Source organism: Canis lupus, chromosome 7, assembly GCF_003254725.2.
Source record: "Canis lupus dingo isolate Sandy chromosome 7, ASM325472v2, whole genome shotgun sequence".
Taxonomy (NCBI): Eukaryota; Metazoa; Chordata; class Mammalia; order Carnivora; family Canidae; genus Canis; species Canis lupus.
The window spans coordinates 70,618,181-70,642,183 of NC_064249.1; the positions used below are offsets into that span (position 1 = coordinate 70,618,181).

The 24,003-nt window shown below is 36.2% G+C and overlaps 1 protein-coding gene across 5 annotated transcripts in view; it reads right to left on the bottom strand.

The window, feature by feature from the left end:
* The window catches only part of DLGAP1 (DLG associated protein 1), an 871,196-nt gene that overhangs the window by 773,285 nt on the left and 73,908 nt on the right, over positions 1–24,003 (bottom strand). Inside the window, exon 1 of one of the 5 annotated variants that reach the window (XM_049111853.1) lies at positions 20,391–20,494. The exons of the other annotated variants lie outside the window; for them this stretch is intronic. The gene's annotated coding sequence lies outside the window, so the exon portion shown is untranslated. Of the gene's footprint in view, positions 1–20,390; positions 20,495–24,003 lie in introns of those variants that run through there. 5 annotated transcript variants of the gene reach the window in all.

Below are 24,003 nucleotides of genomic sequence, written 5' to 3' on the forward strand. Positions count from 1 at the left end.
GGCCAGAGGACATCAACAGGATATAGTATATATGGTATTAAAGTTTCACAAGACACTGATTAGAAAAAAAATGTCTATATAAGATTATTAATGGGGCAATGATGAAAAGAACAGTAATTTCCAAATAATTTATCTGGCTCTCCCCTCCACATTAAAAAAAATTTCATCACAGTTAAGAACCCGTCCATTATCCTTACAAAAGTGAACTCTTTCTACCTAAAAATGTGAAATAACATTACAAATACAAAAACATTTACCATGCATATTTCTAGAGGTTATTTTAAAAAGTCAATAGTATTTCTGACTGTTCATGTCATAAACAAAACACAATGCAGACAAACAGCCAAGTAATCTCATGGAAAAATTTATTTTTGTGCTCCTTACTTTCATAATATGTAAATTCTATATAGTAACTTGGTATATAGTTCTATCTTGTATTCAGTTTTCTTACCCTGCAGCTGTTGAACAAAAACAGCGAGAACTGTTCTAATCTAGTACACTGGCATTTTCTTGGCTGACCTAAATTATAAAGGACTGGCTTCAAGACCATCAAGCAAACTAATTTTAAGCACCAATTACATCTAAACACATACTATAGTTATTTATTCAGAAGTCACAATGTAGATACATTAGAGGAACAAGCATAGTATAATTTCAGAAGAATTAGTTGGCATATTGCTTTTGGAACTATTTGAAAAATAAACCCAATGATTTGAGTCAATATTTTTAGATTCAAGAATGTATCCATTATGATCACTTTCCTAACGTCATCTTCAAGTTGCCTTCATCTTACCAAATAAGTTTTATTTTATAATAAGAAATTGCAAAGCTTCCAAATTAAGTTAAATGTATGCACTTCTTTCAGAAGTACCAAGAAATCAAATTATTCCTTAAGAAATTTAGCAATTCTACCAAATGTTATACCAAAAAAAAAAAAAAAGTGATTTACAGAAACAGAAGGAATACTCAGAAATAGTAAATTAGTTTCCTCAGGAATCTTAAGTGGGTTTGTTAAAAAGATACTACTTTAGTATTTAGTTGATCACATATTTTACTCAAAGGGCTAAAAAAATAGTGAATCTTCTTTTATCAACATATATTTGTACAAAGAACAGAAGCAATGCACTCATTTTAATAACCTTTAAATTGGAGATCAAGAAATGTGATACGAACACACTGGGAAACATTCCTGATTCTCACAAGAAAAGTGTAAATATAAGACCTAAGACATAGTTTTTATGGTGGTAAATCAGAGGCATCCTCATAGTTAAAGTTTTTATTGTAAATTTTAGGAATTTTCTAAAAAAACTCTCCTTCCTATCCATGACATTTTTCTCTCCCAATTTTGCCAATGGTATTTCAATTTTAGGATTTAAATATCGTGAGGGTTAGTTTTGTGTCACCCTGGCGAGGCCATGGTACCCTGATATTTGTACAAACATGTGCCTGGATGTTGCTGCGAAGATATTTTTAGATGAAATTAACAATTAAAGCAGATTGCCCTCAAGACTGTGGACATCCCTGACTCAATCAGTTGGGCGAGCTCATCTTATACCTTGTGTCTAGCTGACAAGAGCTCCCCAGCCTTAAGAAAAAGACAGACCCCCTCCTCCCCAAAAAAGAGGGAATTCTGTTAGCAGACAGCCTTTGAACTCTGCAACATCAGCTCTTCCCCAGGTCTCCAGATTGCTAGTCTGTTCTTCCAGATTTCTGGACTTGCCAGTCCCTGCAATCATGAGCTAGGTCCTTAAAATAAATCTTTCTCTCTCCCCATACACACACATACCCTTTATCCTAGTAGTTCTGTTTCTCTGGAGAATCCTGACAGCTACAGACTTCTAACACTTTCTTCATTTTTCAGGGTGGTATACCATTACTGAAAGGTTTTTAGATTAATTAAAAGTTCATGCCATGTAATGCTATTTGAGATACAGCTGCTACTAAAATTTACACCACTCTCTACAGAAAGGGGGTTGAGATAGACACAGACTATTGAGCCAGCGAGTTGTTTTTGCAAGGGAAGGAAATAGGTTTGGAGAAGCAAAGACAGATGTGTAAGGTCACAAAAATCATCTGATGGGAGAGCCAGAAATAGAACTGCCTCTCCCTCTATCTGAGATGTACTCTTCAGATGGAATAATTCTTCCTAACTGTATACATATGTGTGTGTGTACGTGTATATTTTACTGAGAAGCCAAATATTGTTCTCATACTTTGTGGCTGACAGAAGATCCTCGGTCTTATCTTCTGATTATAATTACCATCAAGAGCTAGAATCATTACTAATCCCTTAGTTTTCTGCAACATTTCTTTTTTAATCTAATTCAAATAATTCAACATTGTTTGATTACTCTAGAACTATAATACCCATCTAGGACCCTGTCTTATATTTTCTGCAGTAAAATTAAAATACCTACTGAACAGCCAGGTACAATGCTAGAAGAATAGAAACAAATGTCTCACTTCGATGCCATAGTTAGTGACAAAATTATGCCTAAGAGGTAAATAAACAGAAGTTTTGCCCAGACAGAAAGGGATCACAAGTGTGTGATTGGGGTTGGGGGGAGTCTGCCAAATAGGATCAGGGAAGAGTTTTGAGAGGTAGTAAAACCTGGTTCAACTCTTGCCTTCATCAGGAAAAAAAAAAAAAGAATGGTGCTTATGTGATGGAGCCAGAATAATCCAAGGATGTGGACATACAAAGGACAGGGCAGGAGATGGAGCTGGGGTAGGTGTGAGTAGGGGAAGTGATATAGTCCTGAAGCCATTGTTGTCACAACTGCTGTTTGACAGGATTGTACGGGGAGCACCACTGGAGGTGGAAAAACTAAGTAGGAGACCAGCACACAGGGCAAAGGCAAGACTGGAGTCTTAGGACAAAGATAGTAAGACTAGGAAGAGGGGCTGGATTTGAAAAACAATGTCAAGTGGCAAAATCAACAGAATGGTTCTAGAGTGGAGGAGAAAGGGCTGAAGTGAAGAATGATCTAAAGATGTTAGCTGAGGGCAGCCCTGGTGGCTCAGTGGTTTAGCACCGCCTTCAGCCACCCAGGGGTGATCCTGGAGACTGGGGATCCAGTCCCACGTCGGGCTCCCTGCATGAAGCCTGCTTCTCCCTCTCTGTGTTTCTGCCTCTCTCTGTGTGTATGTCTCTCATGAATAAATAAATTTTTTAGAAATCTTAAAAAAATAAATATTTTAGCTGAGCTTGAGAAGGTAGACAGAAAAACAAATTTGGGGTAGAGGGAAAAGAAAGAGGGCAGTAACATCATGAATACAAAGTTCCTATAAAATATGCACATGAACTTGTTCACTTATCTATTAAATAGCAAGGCCTGGAGCTCATGAAAGGGTGGAAATAGACGCTAGAGCACTAAACGTACACACGCGGTTAAAACTATAGTAATTAACGAGATCATGAAGCCAAAGCACCATTTTTTTTTTAATTTTTTTTTTATTTATTTATTTATGATAGTCACACACACACACAGAGGCAGAGACATAGGCAGAGGGAGAAGCAGGCTCCATGCACCGGGAACCCGATGTGGGATTTGATCCCAGGTCTCCAGGATCGCGCCCTGGGCCAAAGGCAGGCGCCAAACCGCTGCGCCACCCAGGGATCCCCCAAAGCACCATTTTTAAAGAGAAATTGCTTCTGGGGAGCCTGGCTGTTGCAGTTGTTTGGGCAACCAACTCGATTTTTGGCTCAGGTCATGATCTCAGGGTTGTGAGATGGAGCCCTTTGTGGGGCTCTGTGCTCAGGGGGGAGTCTGCTTGAGATTCTCTCTCCTTCTTCTTCCCCTCCCCACCACCCTAACCCCCTTGCTTGTATGCACTATCATGCTCTCTAAAATAAATACATCTTAAAACAAAAAAGAAAAAGAAAAATTGCTTCTCATTGAGTTTCTCTTGTCCTTAGTATTTCTTTTATTGTTATGTATCTAATCTTATTTTAGGATTTAATAGCACTCTGGCAAGAGCAAGGAAACAGAGCTTGGATTCTGTTTCCCCTAAAGGAACATTGCTAGTGACCCTCCAGAATAAGGGTGAAATGGTGAAACCATGTACAACCTTTTTTTAAAATCTGTTTCTCTATTCCCTAATTCTGTTGCATGTATATATTCATGTGTATTTTTGATGCTTTTCAAAATTAAGACATGCTTGGGATATCTGGAGAAAACAATATAAAAAAAAAAAAGAGAGAGAGAGAGAATGCTAATCTCTCTCTCCATCCTTCATCTGAGATAATCAACTAACTATTTAAATAACCTGCTATTCCACAACAGTCAGCATAGTGTACGGTCAGCCCTTGAAGACAAAAGTTACACATGGAGTTTTGACTTTTAGGGGGTTGGCCCTCCTCACTGCTGGGTTGTTCCAGGGTCAAGTGTATATTTTTAGTCAAAAGTAATAATCTAAAAAAAAAAAAAGTAATAATCTAGGAAGAGACTGGGAAGACCACAGAGGAGGAGGACACTGAGCTCATCTTGTCCCACAGGTACAACTAGATAACACTCACATCATCATCATAAAAACCTGAAAAGCCATCTGGAGACCTGGCAGGACAAAAAGTAGAGAAGTTCTTGTAGGATAAGGGCTGAAGGGCGGAGATGAGGTTTGGGAGTGAAACAGACCTTGACTAGGTGCCACTGGGAGGAAGCTGGGTCACAGAGAAGGGTGAGAAACAGACTATCACACCAGAGAGCCTGCAAGGGGAAGACCAATCTCCATAATATTTGACTTTGAAAGTGAAAGGGAGCTCATTTCCTAAGTCCTTACAACCAGCAGGACTAAAGGTCTAGAATTTTAAAAATCTGTGGGCTTGTTTGGAGAAATGTCTGTTCATATCTTCTGTGCATTTTTAATTGGATTATTTATTGGGTGTTGAGTTGTATAAGTTCTTTAATATAATTTGGATCCTAACCCTTTATCAGCTATGTCATTTGCAAATACCTTTTGCTATTCAATAAGTTGCCTTTTAGTTTGTGGATTGTTACTTTACTGGGCAGAAGCTTTTTATTTTGATGTCGTTCCAATAGTTTATTTTTCCTTTGTCTCAAAAGACATATTTAGAAAAACTTTGCTAGGGTCAGTATCAGAGAAATTACTGCCTGTGCTCTCTTTTAGGATTTTTATGGTTTCAGGTCTCACATTCAGGTCTTTCATCCATTTTGGGTTTAGAAAGGGGTCCAGTATCATTGTTTTGCATGTAGCTGTCCAGTTTCCCCAACAACATTTGTTGAAGAGACTTTTTCCCATTATATATTCTTTCCTCCTTTGTCGAAGATAAATTGACCATATGGTTGTAGGTTCATTTCTGAGTTTTCTATTCTATCCTATTGATCTACGTATTTATTTTTATGCCATTTGCTCAAATAGTTAAAGATAGAACTACCCGCTGATCCAGCAATTGCACTACTAGGTATTGACCACAAAAACATAAAAACACTAATTGAAATGGTTACATACACCTCTATGTTTATTGCAGCATTATTTACAATTGCTAAATTATAGAAGAAACCCAAGAATCCATCAATTAATGAATGGATAAGGAAGATGTGGCATATGTATGCATGAACACACACACACAGGACTATTAGCCATAAAAAAGAAGGAAACCTTGCCATTTGCAAGGACAAGGATGAAACTAGGGAGCATTTTTTTTAAAGATTTAATTTATTTATTCATGAAAGATACAGAGAGAGAGGCAAAGACACAAGCAGAGGGAGAAGCAGGCTCCATGCAGGAAACCAGATGAGGGACTCGATCCTGGACTCCAGAATCATGCCCTAGACTAAAGGTGGTGCTAAACCGCTGAGCCACCCGGGCTGCCCGAAGCTAGAGAGTATTATGCAAAGTGAAAGAAGTCAAAGACAAATATCATATGAATTCACTCATATGTGGAATTTAATAGACAAAGGAGCAAAAGAAAAAAAAAAAGACAAACCAAGAAACAGACTCTTAACTATGAAGAACTGATTCATGGTTTCCATCAATAGTGGATGATGATGATGATGGGTGGGGGATGACTGGTGGGGGATGAGTTAAATAGATGATGGGAATTATGGAGGGCACTTGTGATGAGCATCAGGTATTGTGTGGAAGTGTTGCATCACTATATTGCATACCTCAAACAAATAGTACACTCTAGGTTAAGTAACTTGAATGTAAATTTAAATTTAATAATTAATTAAAATGGAATGTAATAATTTAAATTTAAAATTTAAACTTAAAAACCCAATTTGTTGTATTAGGTACATTGCTAGATACAGAGATGGAAGTGTGGATAAGACTGGTAATATCCTTAAGGAGTTTACAGTCTAATAAGGGAAACAATCTATTGCAATTGCTTACATATGTATATGGCCAAATGCAAGGTCAGGGGAGGGAGATAATTAGAGAAGCCAAAGAAAATTCCATTATCTCTGTTGTGCCAAAGTAGGGCACTATGAAACCTTGCATTTAAGCATCCTGCCTTTAAAACTTGCCTTTTGTTCATTTATCTATGAATATTTAGTAGGACCAATAACATCACATGCATATGTGATTTAAACAGACAGCCCTCTTAACCCACAAAGACTTGAATAACTCAAAGCCTACTTCACTTCCAGCGTTGTTACCCATTCCTGCTCTATTTCATCACTGCTCTAAGCATTTTTAGTCACCTCTGTAACTTCTAGTTAGACTGAGTCTTTAGTCATTGTCTATTAAAATCAGGCCTTATGCATCTATTTCAATTAGGAATAGAAAATGCAGGAAGACTACAAATGTAGGAAGCATTTGCACAGACTAAATATTTGAAAGGGATACACACACCCCTATGGTATATGGGATTAGCCTGAGACAAAAAGGCAAAGCAGGCAAACTGTGGTCTCTGAATACATCATCCCCCTTTCCTGTCCTTTTCATCAAGACCTCTCAGTGATGTACTAAACACTGTCCCAAGACCTTAATTCTGATCAAGGTGCTATTGTTTTGGGCAGCCTCCATGGCTCAGTCAGGTATCTGACTCTTGATTGTGGCTCAGGTCATGATATCAGAGTGGTGAGATCAAGCTCTGTCTCAGGTTCTGCACTCAGCAGGAAGTCTGCTTCTCTGTCCTTCTCCTCCCCCTATGCCCCTTCCCCAGCTCATGCTCTTCCTCTAAAATAAATAAATCTAAGGGGCACTTCAGTGGCTCAGTGGTTGAGCATCTGCCTTTGGCTCAGGTCATGATCCCGAGGTCCCGAGATGGAGTCCCACATAAGGCTCCCTGCAGGGAGTGTGCTTGTCCCTCTGCCTATGTCTCTGTTTCTCTGTGTGTCTCTCATGAATGAATAAATAAAATCTTTAAAATAAGTTAATTAATTAATAAAATAAAATAAAATAAAAATAAATCTAAAAACATGTACTGTTGTTTTAATTTCTTATCATGAAAAAAGACATTTTCAACCGGAAATAATGCATCCCTCTTAAGAGAGATTAATATCAAGACGACGTTGCTGTTCTCAGGTATAGAAAAAAATCTCTTCCTTTAAATCATACTACAGCACACACTTCTACCAGCAGTCCAAGTTGTATATCAAGAATATACTAAGTGACCACGTAATTTTAATGTATGTAATAAACAAAATGTTATGAGATGGGGGTAGACATTGTTTAAGAGAAAGAATATGTGGTTTCTTTCTTGAGTTTAAGCTTACTGGTTCACATGACATATACAATCAGATGTGAAATAGCTAATATTAAATATTCATATTTACATTATACACATGTAAATAAACACAAGTACTTGCTAATTACGAGTTCATTTAACAAGCATTTATCACATATCTACCACTTAGTACGTGCTATGGGATATAGTAGCTATGGAGAACCAAGGTATGACCTTCTAAGCGATTCAGTTGGTACTAATACTCAATAAAGATTTATAGGAATGAGTCCAAAATAGTATGTGCTGGAGATACAGATAGGGTATAAAGAGGACTAGGAGGGGCTCATCTAACCTACAACGGATGTATTTGGTGGAAGATATTTGTGCCAACATGAACAAAAGCTTCAGGAGCTGCTAAAGCAGTCTTAAAAAAATAAGAGTGAGGGGGAAGCAGAGGGAAATATCTGAAAAGGTACAGATTAAAGAAAGAACAAATATATTAAGTACAAAAATAACACCTACAACTGTACATGGCCAGAGCACAGGGAGTGTGTGGGAGATGGTTAGAAAAGAGCCTGGAGTCAGGTCACAAGCCACGCCAAAGAGTTTGGGCTTTATCCTCTTTCCTATATAGACAGTAGGGAGCTGCTGAGAAAACTTAACTGGGAGAAAGGTACATTTGAATTTCAGCAAGATCACTCTAATAATAGTGTTAAAAATTGATTACAGAGGAAGAGAGAATGAAATGGCTCTGACAATAATCTAAGGGTAGAGGATGAAGGTCTCACTAAGGTGGGAGCAAAAGACAAGCGGGGGTAATTAACAGGAAATAGCAGATCAGAAGCAGAATCAACAGAAAATAGAGGCTTATTCATGGCTCAATGGAAGTGAGAAAATAAGGTGAGGAAATGGGAGGAATCCAAGCACATTCCCCGAGTTCTATCTTGGGTGCAAAAGGGAATCCAAATATTAAATGTTAACTAAGTGTCTCCTGCCTCCACTGCTTGCTCACAGTGCCCACCTCTGGGCAGCCCTGCCCCTTGCTGCTTAGGCACAGGGACACGCAGGCACACGCACACACAGCAGTCTCCCTCTGTTGCTTTCTCACATCCTCTTTTCAACACTCCAAAATACATACTCTATCATTTTCTGGTTATCTTTTTCTTGAGTTATTAGGCTTTTTTCTTCAATTTGTCTCCCATCACCCCACCCATCTAAAGAACAAATCCTCCCTTGATCTGCATATCTTACATGTCTGGGGAATAGAGAGATCAGTATCAATATTCAATATTTAGATACACTTGGTATTTTATCTTGTCACAGAGAGCAAGTTTGTAGGACACGTTAAGTATTTTTGTTTGGGACATATTGTTTTAGGTAGGCAGTAATTGGAGTCCCTAAAAAATAGTAACAAGAACCAGAGAATACTTAACAATGTACTTCAAGGCTATTTTAAAAATATATATTATACTCTGTAGGTTCAAGGAGCACATTATCTTCTTGGAAAAGAACTCAGGAAAATAGTCAACTTTGAGACATAACCTAAGTTTCTTGACCATAAAAATAGAAGAGTATTTGAGAAGATAGGCAGGAAAGAATAATAAGAGAAAAAAGTGAGGTGGCTAGTCACTGGTTGCTTCAGATCATAGTCAAAAGGATGATGGAACAAAGCTTACAAAATTCATTGAACACATGCACACACAAAAAAGAAAGTGAGCTTTTATACTCTGCCAAGTAGCAAGTGGGTAAAAAAGAACCTTTTTTTTTTTCTTAAGATTTTATTTGAGACAGAGTGTGTGCAAAAGCACAAGTGGTTGGGGACGGGGGGGGGGGGGGGGCGGCAAGCAGAGGGAGAGGGAGAAGCAGATTCCCTGCTGAGTAAGGGGCCCAATGCAGGGCACATTCCCAGGACCCCAAGATCATGACCTGAGTAGATGTCAGACACTTAACTGACTCAGCCACCCAGGAGCCCCCACACCATACGTTTTAATAAGCAAAAATATTTTGTAATATCTTTCTAAGAACATGTATAATCGAACCTATTAGAGCCATCCAGGAAATGAATGGAAAAAAGTGTAACTAATGATTACCAATGGGCATTAGATCTGTTCAACAGTAGAACTAAGGCTAAAATGAATTCTGGATTACGGTAACAGAAGAGAATACAAATACTGTCAGAAAAACTGAAAAGGGAAGTTTAAAAATGGTCTAAAAATTCTGTCTAAAGATTCTCATTTTCTTTCCTTTAGAGACCAGCGATACAATAGATCATTTAAATTGAATAACGGTGGCCTTAAGTATTTTTACCAGTAAAAAGGTAAATGTTAAAAACCTAATCAGGTGGTGATGGGGGTGAGAGTTTAGAAGTAAAAAAGAAAATACAGTGATTTCCAGATTGATCATGTTAGGGAGTTAAAAATACTATTTAATATGATACAATTACGGGTAATCTATACATCTATAGTTTAAAATAAAAAGAAACAGACAATTTTACCAATAAAAAAACTGATCAGAAAAGTTAAAATATCACTTTTTTTTCCTCCTAATAGCGTAGAGAACTTAATGCTTTTCAAACAATTTATGCATAGTTCACCAAAAAAAAAAAAATTGATTCACATAATCTAGGGAGAAGATCCAGAAATTAAATTGTGTTTGGAAGCTCCTTGACTATGAGTTCATATTTCTCTCTCTCTTTTTTTTTTTTCATATTTATCTTTTATCAGATACAATTTTATCAGTTTACTCTTAACATTTTCCACTGGTCAAAGAGTCCTAAACATGTTTTTTAAAGACATATAAATAGATACTGATAAGGAACCAAATGAAGTTATAGTATAGCATTCTAAGGTCAATAGTAGCATTTGGATTAAGTGGATTAAATTAGTCTGAAAATTTAAATCTTTTCAATACTTTCACCCCATTTGAGCTTCATCAAGACATGTTATTGCTAGCATTCAGTCAGATGCTAGTCAACCAAACATATCCTATATTCTGAATCTGCTCAGGGCCCTTTCACCACACTATACAATGCTAGGAGCCAGTTGTCTCCTTTGTGATACATAGATTTTGGTCTTCAAAATTGAGACCAACCAACAAGAGACCAAAGCTCCATTCTTCTTTCTTAAGCAAATGGTTTTCCAAGCATTATTTGTAAGGGCCCCCAAGGTCAATTTATTTCAAAATTACAATAAAAAAAAGTTATTCTATTGTCTTTCTTATAAGCCTTAGGCATCATACTCATCATCTGAACATGCCTTGAGGACAGGGCTCCTGACTCTTCATGCCCACCCCAGCACTGAGCACAGCACCTGGCATGAAATGAAATTTCAGTATGTTTGCGTGCAAAGGTCTATACTGAATAAGCAGCAACAGAATAAAATCTTTCAATTATGACCTGAGAGTTGAATTTATCATACAAAATAAATGCTTACTTCAAACAGCAAATCCTTATTTCTAGTTAATATTTAAGAACATCCATATGAGGCCCATTGCTTATAATTAGACAGACAATTTTTTATCAGTTTAAACTCATCATTTATAAATGTTGATATATAGAAGGTTGGCAGACATGGGTAGTTTTAGTTTATAATATGCTTATATTGGATATATCTATGGAAAAAGGAAAATCTGTAGATTCTAAAATAAGAAAAACCTTTCTGAAGAGAAGGAAAGCAAACTGAAAACACTGGATCATATTTAATCATAAAATATATCAAATAGCCACCTAAAATTATCATAAGCATAAACAACAGTTGGCATATATAATGGCATTATTTCAAATACTGTATGCAGTTCAAGGCAATAACCAGCTGTTGATGTCTTTGGTGCTCTCCTACGCAATTTACTAAAATTATTTTTCAGAATATCCAGTAATTACTTCTGGCACATACTCCGGTTCTATAACTTGCTCTTTTCTATCTCGAGAGCTTTCAATCTGATTACATTTTCCATGATGTAAAAACCACAACTCCCTTATTGAAATCCACATGGAAATGGCCGATTTCCGTGTCCTTTCTCACTCTGCTTTATCTCATATTGCCTTACACTGTTATAAATGGTTATTTGAATTTCAGTGGAAACCAAAGTGATGTATCTTTACCACAATCTCAGTTGATAGAAACTCTACTGTTTCTATCTGAGGACTGTGATCTTTGTCATTTCTTATGAAGGAATACTCATTGATTTGGGAAATATTTGTTTTAGCCAAGATATAACTAGTGTCGACAGGAAACTTTCTCAGAATAAATGGTCATTAGCTTTAAAATGACAGTCTTATAAGAAAGTCAGGATTTATTTGAAGAATGATTCTGAGCACTTGGTCAGTGATTCTTAGTTGGCTAGATTTCTCTCCTTTAACTCTAGAGGGGAAACATTTTATTTAATGGATTCATTAAGCATGTATTAGAAACAAAGCAGCACCCTAGAATTTCAGTGTTTGGTATTGTGCATTGGGGCACTATAAGATTAATCCCAAACCATCCAGAGCACACTTAATATATAACTTCCTTGGCAATGGTTATCTAGATTACTTACAGATTAGGGTCATTTGGAATGAGTAAGATTTTGCCAGAGTCTTCAGATCCCAAAAATTCTGACTCCATCTAGGGAATCTAAGAGAGAACTATTCCCTTCCCAACATAAGGGATCTTCAAAGGTCTGGACTTTGCCATGGAACCCATTCATGTTAAGGATTTCAGAGGATTGTATTTGTTATCCATCTGCCACGCACACACATGCACACACACATGCAAAGTTCTGGCATGATGCTCCCTCCACATCTGAATGCAGAGGAGGTTTAAAAAAAAAAAGAAAGAAAGAAAAGGTGAATGATACATTCTGTTTTTTGCAACTGGAGAGAGCATTTACTACCATTCTAGTCATCAAGAAAAATCGAGTTCAGAATAGAAATTAACTGGCATATTACCATGAGTTCATTATTTCTAGACTGAGCTAATTCTTCTCATGCAAATGTATTGTTTAAAAAGGTCTATAAAAATTCTAAAACCTTTAGTCATTAGCCACCTTTTTCTTGTTTAAGAAAAAAATGAAGCCTACTTCATTCTCACTGAGTCAGGTGTAATAAACATTTCTTGCTAAAGGATAAACAAGTTCATTCAAGAGATTACATTCCTTAGAATTTTTATATTAACTTCATCTTTAATCATTTAAAAATTATCTACATTGTCTTTATATCATGACATGTACACTGTTTTCTTATGAAATACAGTTTAATCCATATACTGAGGTATTAGGAACACAATCATAATTCACTTTGAAAGCGTACCAAAAAATATTCTTTATAGAACGGGTGAGGGAGCAGAACACAGGAAATCTCTCATATACTATAGGTGGCAGTGTACGTTAGTACGCATTTTTGCATACTTGACTGTATCAAAATTTAAGGAGTACATATGCTTTGATCCAAAGATTCTACAATTTGGAGTCCATCATCCATTACGGAGGTACAAAAAGATGATATAATGACATATGCACAATCTATAAAAATATATTACTGCATTCATTCTAATAGTATAATTCCTTAACTTTTATGGCATGAACTTGGGAGTATGACTAAATCCCTATTATGGAATAGCAAAGCAGTTAGATACAATGAGGCAGAGCTACATTTACTAACATGGATAGATATTCAAGATGCACTATTCAATGAAAAATCTAAGGCCAAGTTACCAAATAACATCTTCAGCATGACCTCCTTTACATAAAAACTAAGACTAGCAGTTTACCTGCCTACTTATCTATGTGTTTGTGTATGTATGTTAGAAACAAGTCTTAAAGGATACTACAATCTATGGTTATCTATAATGAAAACACTACAATATGGAGGAATGGGAAATGTGGAGGCCAAGAAAGAGGTGATAGAAACTTTCACAATTTACATTCACATTTAGCCTTTTGTATTGTTTCAAATGTTTTACACTAAGTATGGATTCTGTATCACTTCAAAGTTTAAAAGGGAAATTCACAGGAGCAATGCAATAAACTAACTTTCAAGTCACAAAATCATACAGTTAGAATTAACCATAAACATCTATGAAGTAGGCTGAGGAAATAGAATTAATACCCAAACTGAAAGAGTGGTAGTTCTATAGCACTGATAAGTAGATTAATCTGATACCTTGAAACAGAAGTCAACAGTTACTATCTATGAAAATTCAGTCTGAGGGTTATTTCAAAAGATAAAGCAAAATTAAACAAAAAGTAGCTCCTCATATGCATGTGGGCTAAGTAGGAGGTGATGAAGAAGTCTACACAATATGGAAGCACTGAGCCCGGGTGGTTCAGTCCATTAAGCATCTGCCTTCAGCTCAGGTCATGATCCCAGAGTCCAAGAATCCTGCCCCAGGAAAGGTTCCCTGCCCAGGGGGGAGCCTGCTTTTCCCTCTTCCTCTGCCTGCTGCTTCCCCTGCTTGTGCTTTCTCTCTCTCTCTCTGTCAAATAAATAAATAAAATCTTTAAAAAATGGAAGCACCAAGACTCTCAGTGCATAATAAGCATTCATTAAGTACTAGTATCCTGTCTTCCTGTGAGCTTTAGTTTGTTGTTTAATTTGAACCCATCTTGCCATTTTTATTTCTTACCCTTCCCCAAAACAGACTCTTTCTCCTAACAGCTTGGTTGTCTCACAATTCCATGAACAGCATGCTATTCTTACCATGTACCTTTGCATTTAATGTGTTTGGGTTACTTCTTCAGTCAACATTTCCTTTTCTGAGAGTCCTATGACAATTACACTCCCAGAATTTCCCTTCCAGAGGGTGGGTCCCCAATCTCGTATTCACCCATCCTGTGTCATCACAATTTGGGGACCGAGTCCACCCTCCATCCATCATCTAAATCAATTATATCCTCTCTGAAGAATTTCATCAAGATAGTAATAGCCTCCAAGACCAAATCAATTACTAGTTGTTCTTGAAGCTAGAAATCATGCAGAATCAGGAGCCATGGAAGTCCCTGGGACTATCTGTGCTAATTAATACACAGGAGAGTCAGATTGCAGGCACTTGGAAGTAGAAAAAGAACCAAATGAGGAACCAAATGAGGACAGTGAGAACAAGAGTAGAGGGAAAAGAACAGAGAAGAGGGGACACAGCTACTTTCTTCCTAAGGGTTTTTAGTTGAACCCTTAGAAAATCTAGCAGTTCTTCATCTCCTTTGGTTCTACTGCCTACCACCTCAATTTTAATAAGTATGCTTTTAGTGAAGCAAACATGACAGGGTCTTGTCTTAGATACCTGATGAAGAATGTCCCTTCGATCTTCCCTGTATTAATTCCAAACCTTACCCATCTTTCAAGGCCCAGATTCTTTCTTGAATCACAGGAAATAAAAACACAATTCCACTTCACACAGATTATTCCTTCCCTGAATAGACCACACAGTCTGTGCCTTACAAGAAAGCCTAGATGGGATCAACTTCCATTTGTAATGGAATGACATTGATAGGCTATGAGTAATTAAATTGGAACCTTCTTTAGGGCAGAAGTTAACATTTCTCCAATACTTTTGGAATGCTTTCGGACCACTCAGTAGGCATTTGAGAAATATGTTAACTAAGTTGCTGAGTCTATGTTCCAAAAATATAACTGAAGCTCATTCAACTTAAATAATTAAGATATGTATTCTACATATTCTACAATTGAGAGCTAATAAAAATATTTAAATTAAGAAGAGGTCTCTAAAGAAATGTTATATACTGGAAAATGGAAGTCAATTTTGAAAAAAAATATTAAGCCTGTATACACTGCTTAAACATTTAGAGTTAAAGCACATGTGATAAGCACCAATTTCATGTTCAAAAGCCAGATGCAAGCTCATGGAAGAAGAATGCAAACAAAATATTGCTGTTGGTGTGTTATATCCCTTATACAAATATTCTTCTAGGAATAGAATAAATAAGATAGATGAAAATTTTAAGTAAAATTATACTCATGACTATTAAAAGGAGTTGTCTAGTGGGTAATACAATGCATCACAAATACACAGTCCTTGAGGATTTTCCAAATATAATTCATTAGAAAATAAAATGGATACAGTTATATTTTGAAAATTGTACTTGTTCTAGTTTTCACTAAAGCTTAATAACTAATCCCTCAAAAAGGAATTTTTAAAAGCCTGCCAATTCAACAAGCTCAATAGGAGCACAAGCATTTGCCTTGGCTGAAGAAAGTAAGTCTACAAATAGAGTAAAAATGGAAGGTAAAGAGTCATAAAAGAAATAGGATGCATATTAACATATCTCCACTTTTTTTTCCCTTCTCCCAAACCATTCCTTCTTTCCATTACTAAAGATGATGTATGTGCAAGGTGATCACTTTATAGACCTGCTCCCAATCCCAAGAAGCACACTGAACTAAGTATAAAAGAAATATCACTGAGAATAGAATATAACCTAGCAGATATTCACCATAAACTGGCTCTTCATTTTAACTAATCTCTGACTCCCTATTTGTCTGCCCCATTATTGTTTTACAGTATCTCAACTCACTGCTTGGGTATAGTTTACTCTGATATAGCACTAATGAGATAGGTCTTTGATCCATTGTTCTGGCATCAGGACTCAGCCTCTCAAGATATACTCCAGAAGGCAAACAAGGATGCAGAAACCAGTTAAATTCTATTCTGCTACACATATACATACAACTTCCCTCACTGCTGACTTGATTAAAACAGGTTGTTAAGGTGTGAGACACACCCTAAATTGAGATTTAAGGAGGGTTGGCCAACAATCAAGAATACTAATTTATTTAATTTTCCATAAATATTCTTTAGTTTCCAACCAGCCTACCATGTCACATTTCTCAAGTGATAAATACTACTCAAAGATTATGCATGTTTTCTTATATTCTATAGATACTATTTGAAATGGTTGACCTATAGTTTACTGGTTTTCCCATGTTAAAATTATTATGCTTCTGCTAAGACCTAGAAGTTTAAGACCTTGCATGGCCATTCTTTCATCTAGGCCTACAATTGTTTTCAGAGATAGACATACAAAAAAGAAAGATAAAATATTTGGATGTATATTCATACCATAAAATATGATCACAATGGTATCCAATGGATAGAAGTTGTAAGGAACATATTTTCCAAAAGTCAGTCCAGAGGTAATATTTGATCAATTCGATCTTCTCCAAATCCTCCAAAATAATCTTTCATGGAGTAAAGTCAAGGTTTCCCAATCAGTGGCACTATTATGCCTTTCTATTATTTCATATTTCAGGTCATCCACAATGTACTTCTTACCTCCTTTCTAACTTTGTCTTACTCTTCATTTCACATTCCAACAGATAGAAACCAACTAGGTTAAGAGATCCCCATTTCCTATTTCTTTGGCATTTAATCTTCATTCACTATGTTAAATGAAAATGGAGACCTGACTTGAGAACCTACCACACTTATAAAACCAGTTAACTCACATAAGCAAAACCTAATCTAGTATATTCTACAACACAATCAGAACTCTGTTTATTAGAGGCATTTATAAGAAATAACCTAACAAGATTTAAATCATTTTCCTAAAATGGTATAAGATAAGCACTCTACCCATATCGCCATTTGGAAACCTCCACTGCTAAAACTACTCACTGTGAAGGTTACATAGCTTCCACATTTATAAGTGGTTCTGTGACAATGCACCTTCAAGCTTCATCTTGCTTTCAGTGTGTAGAGTGCCAGTTCATAAACTGTTCTTTTATGTACACCAAATTGACTAAAATTATAACCTGATGTTTAGCACTATCCAACATGGTGAATCAACAGTTCAATGTATTTACAAAATCAATATGCTACAATCTGTTCCCTTTCTACACCCTAATAAAGAAGGAGCAGAAAGAGAAATTAAGAAGACAATCCAGGAACTGGCTCAGTCCATAGAGCATGTGAGTCTTGATCTTGGGGTTGTAAATTCAAGCCTCATTTGGGTGTAGAGCTTACTTAAAATAAAATATTAAAAAAAGAGAAAACAATCTCATTTATAATTCCACATTTAAATAGGAATAAATCCAAAGAGATGAAAGACCTGTACTCTAAAAACTATAAAACATTGGTGAAATAAATTGAAGACAACACAAAGAAATGGGAAGACATTCTATGCCCATGAATTGGAAGAACAAATATTAAGATATCTATATTACCCAAAGCAATAGACACATCTGACATAAAATACCAACACCATTTTTTTTTTCATAGAACTAGGACAGATAATCCTAAAATGTGTATGGTACCACAGAAGACCTGAAATAGTCCAAAGAAATCTTGCAAAACAAAAAGAAAGTTGGAATAATCACAATTCTGGACTTCAAGTTATATTGCAAAGCTGTAGGAATCAAGATAGTATTGTACTGACAAAAAAATGGACACAAAGACCAATAGAAGAGAATAGAAAATCCAGGAATGGGCCCAAAACTCAATGGCCAAGTAATCTTTGACAAAGAAAGAATAACCAATGGGAAAAAGACAGTGTCTTCAACAAGTGGTACTGGGAAAACGGATCAACTATATGCAAATAATGAAACTGGACTATTTTCCTTCACCATACACAAAAATAAACTCAAAATGGATGAAAGACTTGAATGTGAAACCTGAAGTCATAAAAATCCTAGAAGGGTGCCCAGGCAGAAATGTCTGACATTGGCTGTAGCAACATTTTTCTAGATATGTCTCTCACAGCAAAGAAAACAGAAACAAAAATAAACTTTGGGGATTACATCAAAATAGGAAGCTATACACAGGGAAGGAAATGACAAAACTAAATATGCAACCTATTGACTGAGAGAAGATATTTGTAAATGACCTATCCAATGAAGGGTTACTAATCAAAATATATAAAGAACTGATATAAATCAACACTCAAAATACAAATAATCTAGTTAAAAATGGGCAGAAGACGTGGACATTTTTCCAAAGATGACATGCAGATAGCCAACAGACACCTGAAAAGAGGTTCATCATCACTTATCAGAGAAATGCAAATCAAAATTACAATGAGATATCGCCTCATGCCAGAATGGCTAAAATCAACAACACAGGAAACAACAGGTGTTGGGGAGGATGTGGAGAAAAAGGAACCCTTGTGTACTGTTGGTGGGAATGCAAACTGGTGCAACCAATGTGGAAAACAGTATGGTGATTCCTTAAAAAGTTAAAAATAGAACGAGCCTACAATCCAGTAACTGTACTATTGATATTTACCAAAAAAATACAAAAACAGTAATTTAAAGTGATACATACATCCTGATATTTTTTTATAAAAATTATTTGAAAGAGAGAAAAACAGGAGCTGGGGGAGGGGCCAAGGGAGGGAAAGAAGCAAACTCCTTGCTGAGCAGGGAGCCTTACATGGGACTGGATCCTAGGACCAAGAGATCATGACCTGAGCTGAAGGTAGATGCTTAACTGACTGAGCCACCTGTGTGCCCCCATCCCAATGCTTATAGAAGCCTTATCAACAGTAGCCAAATTATAGAAAGAGCACAAGTGTCCATCCACAGATAAATGGATAAAGATGTGGTGTGTGTATACACACACACATGCACACACACACACACACACACAGGGATATTATTAAATCATAAAAAAGGAGGAAATCTTGCCATTTGTTCTTTAAAACTAACTTGAATTTGACACTACCTTCTAGCATTGTAGATTAAATAGCAATGTGATGAATTATCTCAAAGCCAGGGCAACCAGATAACTTGGAAACCAAGTGACACGTATAGGTCCAGCCAATATTTCAATAATGGTATTTAAAATTAACAGGATTCCTGGCCATGTCTTTCCACCACAGTATTTTGCCTAATAGAGGTCAACTGACTGATAGGCCTTCTAACAGAACTTAGCAATGGAATCAGAGGTTAATTAGCCTCACTTCTTCTTACAAAGGCTAAATGTTTTAAGAATTACCGCATTATCTTCTAGAGAGTATAAAAATACAAACAAAACATTACATCATCATCTGGGGAATAATGTTCTAATATTCATCTAATTGAAAGATTATCTTTGGAGTTTTAGCTTTTAAAATTTAACTACTGTGTAAGCATATTTATTAACAAGTAAAATATTATGTACTTGAACCCAAAACATTCAATGTGCTAAGGAGACTTTCACAGTTTTCAATACTGTTCATTTTCTTTCTCCATATAATTAAATTTTGAAAATATAATCTTAATAAAATCAGAATATAAGCTATCTCTGGTTCAGCAGCAGGAGGCTGTGCTAGAATTAACACTAGACTGGGACTTAAGAGACTTGGGTTTTAAATGGATTAGTCATTTAATGAACTATGTATGGATTTGTATAAAATGTAGCTCCCTCTCCCATCCCCAATTCAAAAAACAAGTAATATTTCAGAGGAATGTTTACTCATGAGGATCAACTAGAATTGTTTTGGGACTATGCTATATACAATATAAAATACTCAAATATAATGGATTTTTTTTAACCCATGTGGCTTTTTAAAGTAAGTAAATGGAGAAAACCCATGTATCATAATAGTGAAGGCAAGAAACTAAATCCTTCCATTTCCATTTGAACCTATAGTCCCTGTATATACAATCCACAAGTTTGAGAATAAGGTTAACTGAGATCATTTCAATGACTTTTAATCTAATAAATTAGGTCTGGATCATTTCTCTGGAATTCACTGAAAAGGACAAGATTAGTACAAAATGTCCTTTCACTTTGCCAATATGATGTGCAAAAGTTCAAAAGCTTCTAAACGCTATGCTCTATGGTAATACCTTAAAATGGTAAACTTCTTGAAGCAATTCTTCTTGAAGGAATTTGCATCCTCCAAAATCACTTAAGTCAACTGGAGCTTAGTGGATATTTCTTAAGGTGAGCACTAATGATGGAATCAAATGTATGATTTAATATCATATCTGACAAATCATAAGAAATATCTAGCCTAGCTAATATCATTTCTAAAGATTATTTATTTATTTATTTATTTATTTATTTATTTATTTATTCATGAGAGACACAGAGAGAGGCAGAGACACAGGCAGAGGGAGAAGCAGTCGCCATACAAAGATCCCAATGTGGGACGTGATCCCAGGATACCAGGGTCATGCCCCAAGCTGAAGGCAGATGCTCAACCACTGACCCACCCAGGCGCCCCTAACCTAGCTAATATCTTTATCTTCAGGTCCAGTGATGACATTTTAAAAGTTAGCTTCTCATAATGGAGGTGATTGCACACAAAGTAAGATTTCAAAAGATTATCCTCTTATCAGAGAATTTTCTAATACATTGAAATTGATTAGACCAGTGCTAAGTAAAGGCTCAAGAAGTTGAGATCCTTACCATTCTCACTAATCTGCTCACTACTGTTTTCCTGGGGAACTACCATAGTCCACTGTGATGTCAGAATGCAATGACAAGGATTATCAATCTTCATGTTCCATGTTTTAATTTATTAGAAGGGTTTATGCCTTCATCTCTGGAAAACAGGTTGAACCTCAATGCAACAGTGGGAGGGTTTTTTTCCCCCTTGAAACACATCAGGGCTGCCTCCAGATCAAGAACTCTATTCCCTCATTCTGACATAGCTAAAATTATCCCATTATCACTGATCATTTGGACACTCATAAAAAGAATGACGGCTAGGTCAGGAAAGACTACCTACTCTGTCTAGAAGTGTGACCTTATAATTCCATTAGCAATATCATCTCAGGGTAGTCTTCTATTATTTTTTCACTATTAGAAAAATAAAAACAGCTACATTATTCACTAGACTTAGGAAACATGAAGAAACCAAAATTTTCCATTAACTGACATTTCAAATGAGAACATCTTTGGTGTTTTGCCAGATCCATCCTACATCTTTGCCCTCAAAGATTTTCATACCCCCACTCTTTTTCCTTCCACCCCCTTTATCTTTGCTGGTTCCCAACTCCACTGTGGCTGTCATGCCTCCCTGAAGCCTGGAATGGTGCCTTGTTGCCATGGAAATAATCACTTTAAAAAACAATACAATACAATAAAGTAAGTAATAATGAGAGCTTTGGCAGCCAGATCTGTAGCCAAGAAAGGAAACTAGAGCCAGAAATAGAACTCAGTCTTACTGTCACTAACAACCACTCCCTTGATCAAGTCATTAGACCCTTCGACTCTTTTCCCTTATTCACTCTTTCGTATATGTACTCCTAGGTGATATCAGGCAACACCTAAGTAGAGAGGTGCAGATTGCTTGTGGCTGCAAAGAATAATTTACCACATTATATAATCAAATAATAACTATGGCAATTAGCATATGGACCTTTAAAAAATTACAGGGTATCATAGAACTGACAAGCTGTTCCATTAAAAAATCTGCATTTTCAGAGTTCTTGCCACCCAGAGGCTACTAAAATACATATAATAAAAATACAGAGATACACACATACCATAAAATGTTAGATTGGTATTTTCTATTTTACTTTCATCGCTTAATTTATGAGTAATCCCATATTAATTGTGGAGCACTGTGGAACTGAGTTAGGGTAAACATGCTCCTAAATTGACCATAATGTCATACTGTTGTTCAAATCATTTTTGTAGAGAATATGAAGTTTTTGTAGGTCTTTAGAGGAAAGCATATGAGAGCTTTTCAAGCATAGAAAAGCACAAAGGAACATATGAACATATAAAATACAAACCACAAACTTTAAGCACTGCCCCGAGAATTTAGGAAATGTAGTGTTGTGGGCTGACAAAGTGTCTTAAAGGGGTCATTTACTCAAATATTTAAGCACATTTATGACTAGAGATGGGTTGTTGTGTGATTACAATGATAGCTATGACCTCCTTTGGGAACTGAAACATCCCTTCAGGAGTTTATAGTCCATTGGATATGGCAAATTACCAAATATAACTGCAGTTCATCATGATGAATGCCACACTGGCAATTTGGAGAAGCAGGAGTTACAGTTATTACACCTTTTTAAGTTAGCCATACCCAGATAGGCCAGTAGATCTACCCAAGGTCAAAGAGCTGGTTAAAAGTTAATACAAGTGGGAATGAAAAAGCATACGCAAATGTCCTCTTAGGTCCTTGTACTATTGGAAAGGATCTTGTATGAATAGCATGTTGAAGAAATGGAGCAGTGGGCAATATTTTAGTGAACGTTAGAAGATAACTAACTGGGAGACCAACATTGTAAGACTTAGAAATCCAAGAATGAAAACAAGCATCAAGTAAGGAAGGCTACGTTTAGAATAGAGGAGATGCCAGTTAAAACAAGGAAATGAGGGGAAAAAAAATGAAAAAAGGAAAGAAAATAAAAGAAAAATAGTGAAGTATCACAGATGCACAATAGGTATAATTAGGGTATAAAATCTATGGATCAAGAGTATTTCGGGTAGAAGTGTTGCTTCTATAATACTCAGATAAGCAAGAGTAAAACTACCAATTCTAACCTGTCTTGTAAATGAAACATGATTTAAATTAGAATGGGAAGTGTGCTGTTGTTCTTTAATATTTATTGAACACCTACAGTGCTCTAACTACTCAAAACCTCATTGGAATGGTAATAAAAACAACAGGAATAGATGAAAAGGGTAAAAAAGAGAAATAATGGGGCAAGGTTGAGTGGAAAGGTAGGTAATATCAATCAGTTACAAGACATTTATTGGACCTCTATTACAAACATGTCTACAGGCATGTTGTTAGCCTCTCTGGGGAGTAGAAAAGAATTAAGTAGCCTAAAAGAGGGGTGCCTGGGTGGTTCAGTCAGTTAAGCGTCTGTCTTTAGCTCAGGTAGGTCATGATCCCAGGGTCCTGGGATCAAGCCCCATATTGGGCTCCCTGTTTATGGAGAGCCTGCTTCTCCCTCTCTTCCCTGATTATTCTTTCTTTCTCTCTCCTTCTCTAATAAATCAATAAAATCTTTTTAAAAATTCTAATGGCATTTTCCCTAAACATAGGGAAAAAAAATTCTAAAATTTGGATGGAATCACTAAAGACCCTAAATACCTAAAGTAATCTTGAGAAAGAAGAAAAAAGCTGGCAGCAACACACTTCCTGATTTCCCATTATAAAGCTATCGTAATCAAAAAAGTATGGTACTGCTATAAAAACAGACCAGTAAAACAAATCAAGAACCCTGAAATAAACCGACACATTAATAGTAAATTGACCCTTGACATAGGGGTCAAGAATACACAATGGGATAGTCTCTTCAATAAATGGTGTTGGGAAAACTAGACAACTACATGCAAAAGAATGAAACTGAACCACTATCTTCTACTATACACAAAAATTAGCTCAAAATGGGCAAAAACACTTATAGGTAGGACTTGAAACCATTCAACTCCTAGAAGGAAACATAGGTGCTAAGCATAAGGCTTGGCAATTATATATTTTTTAAATTT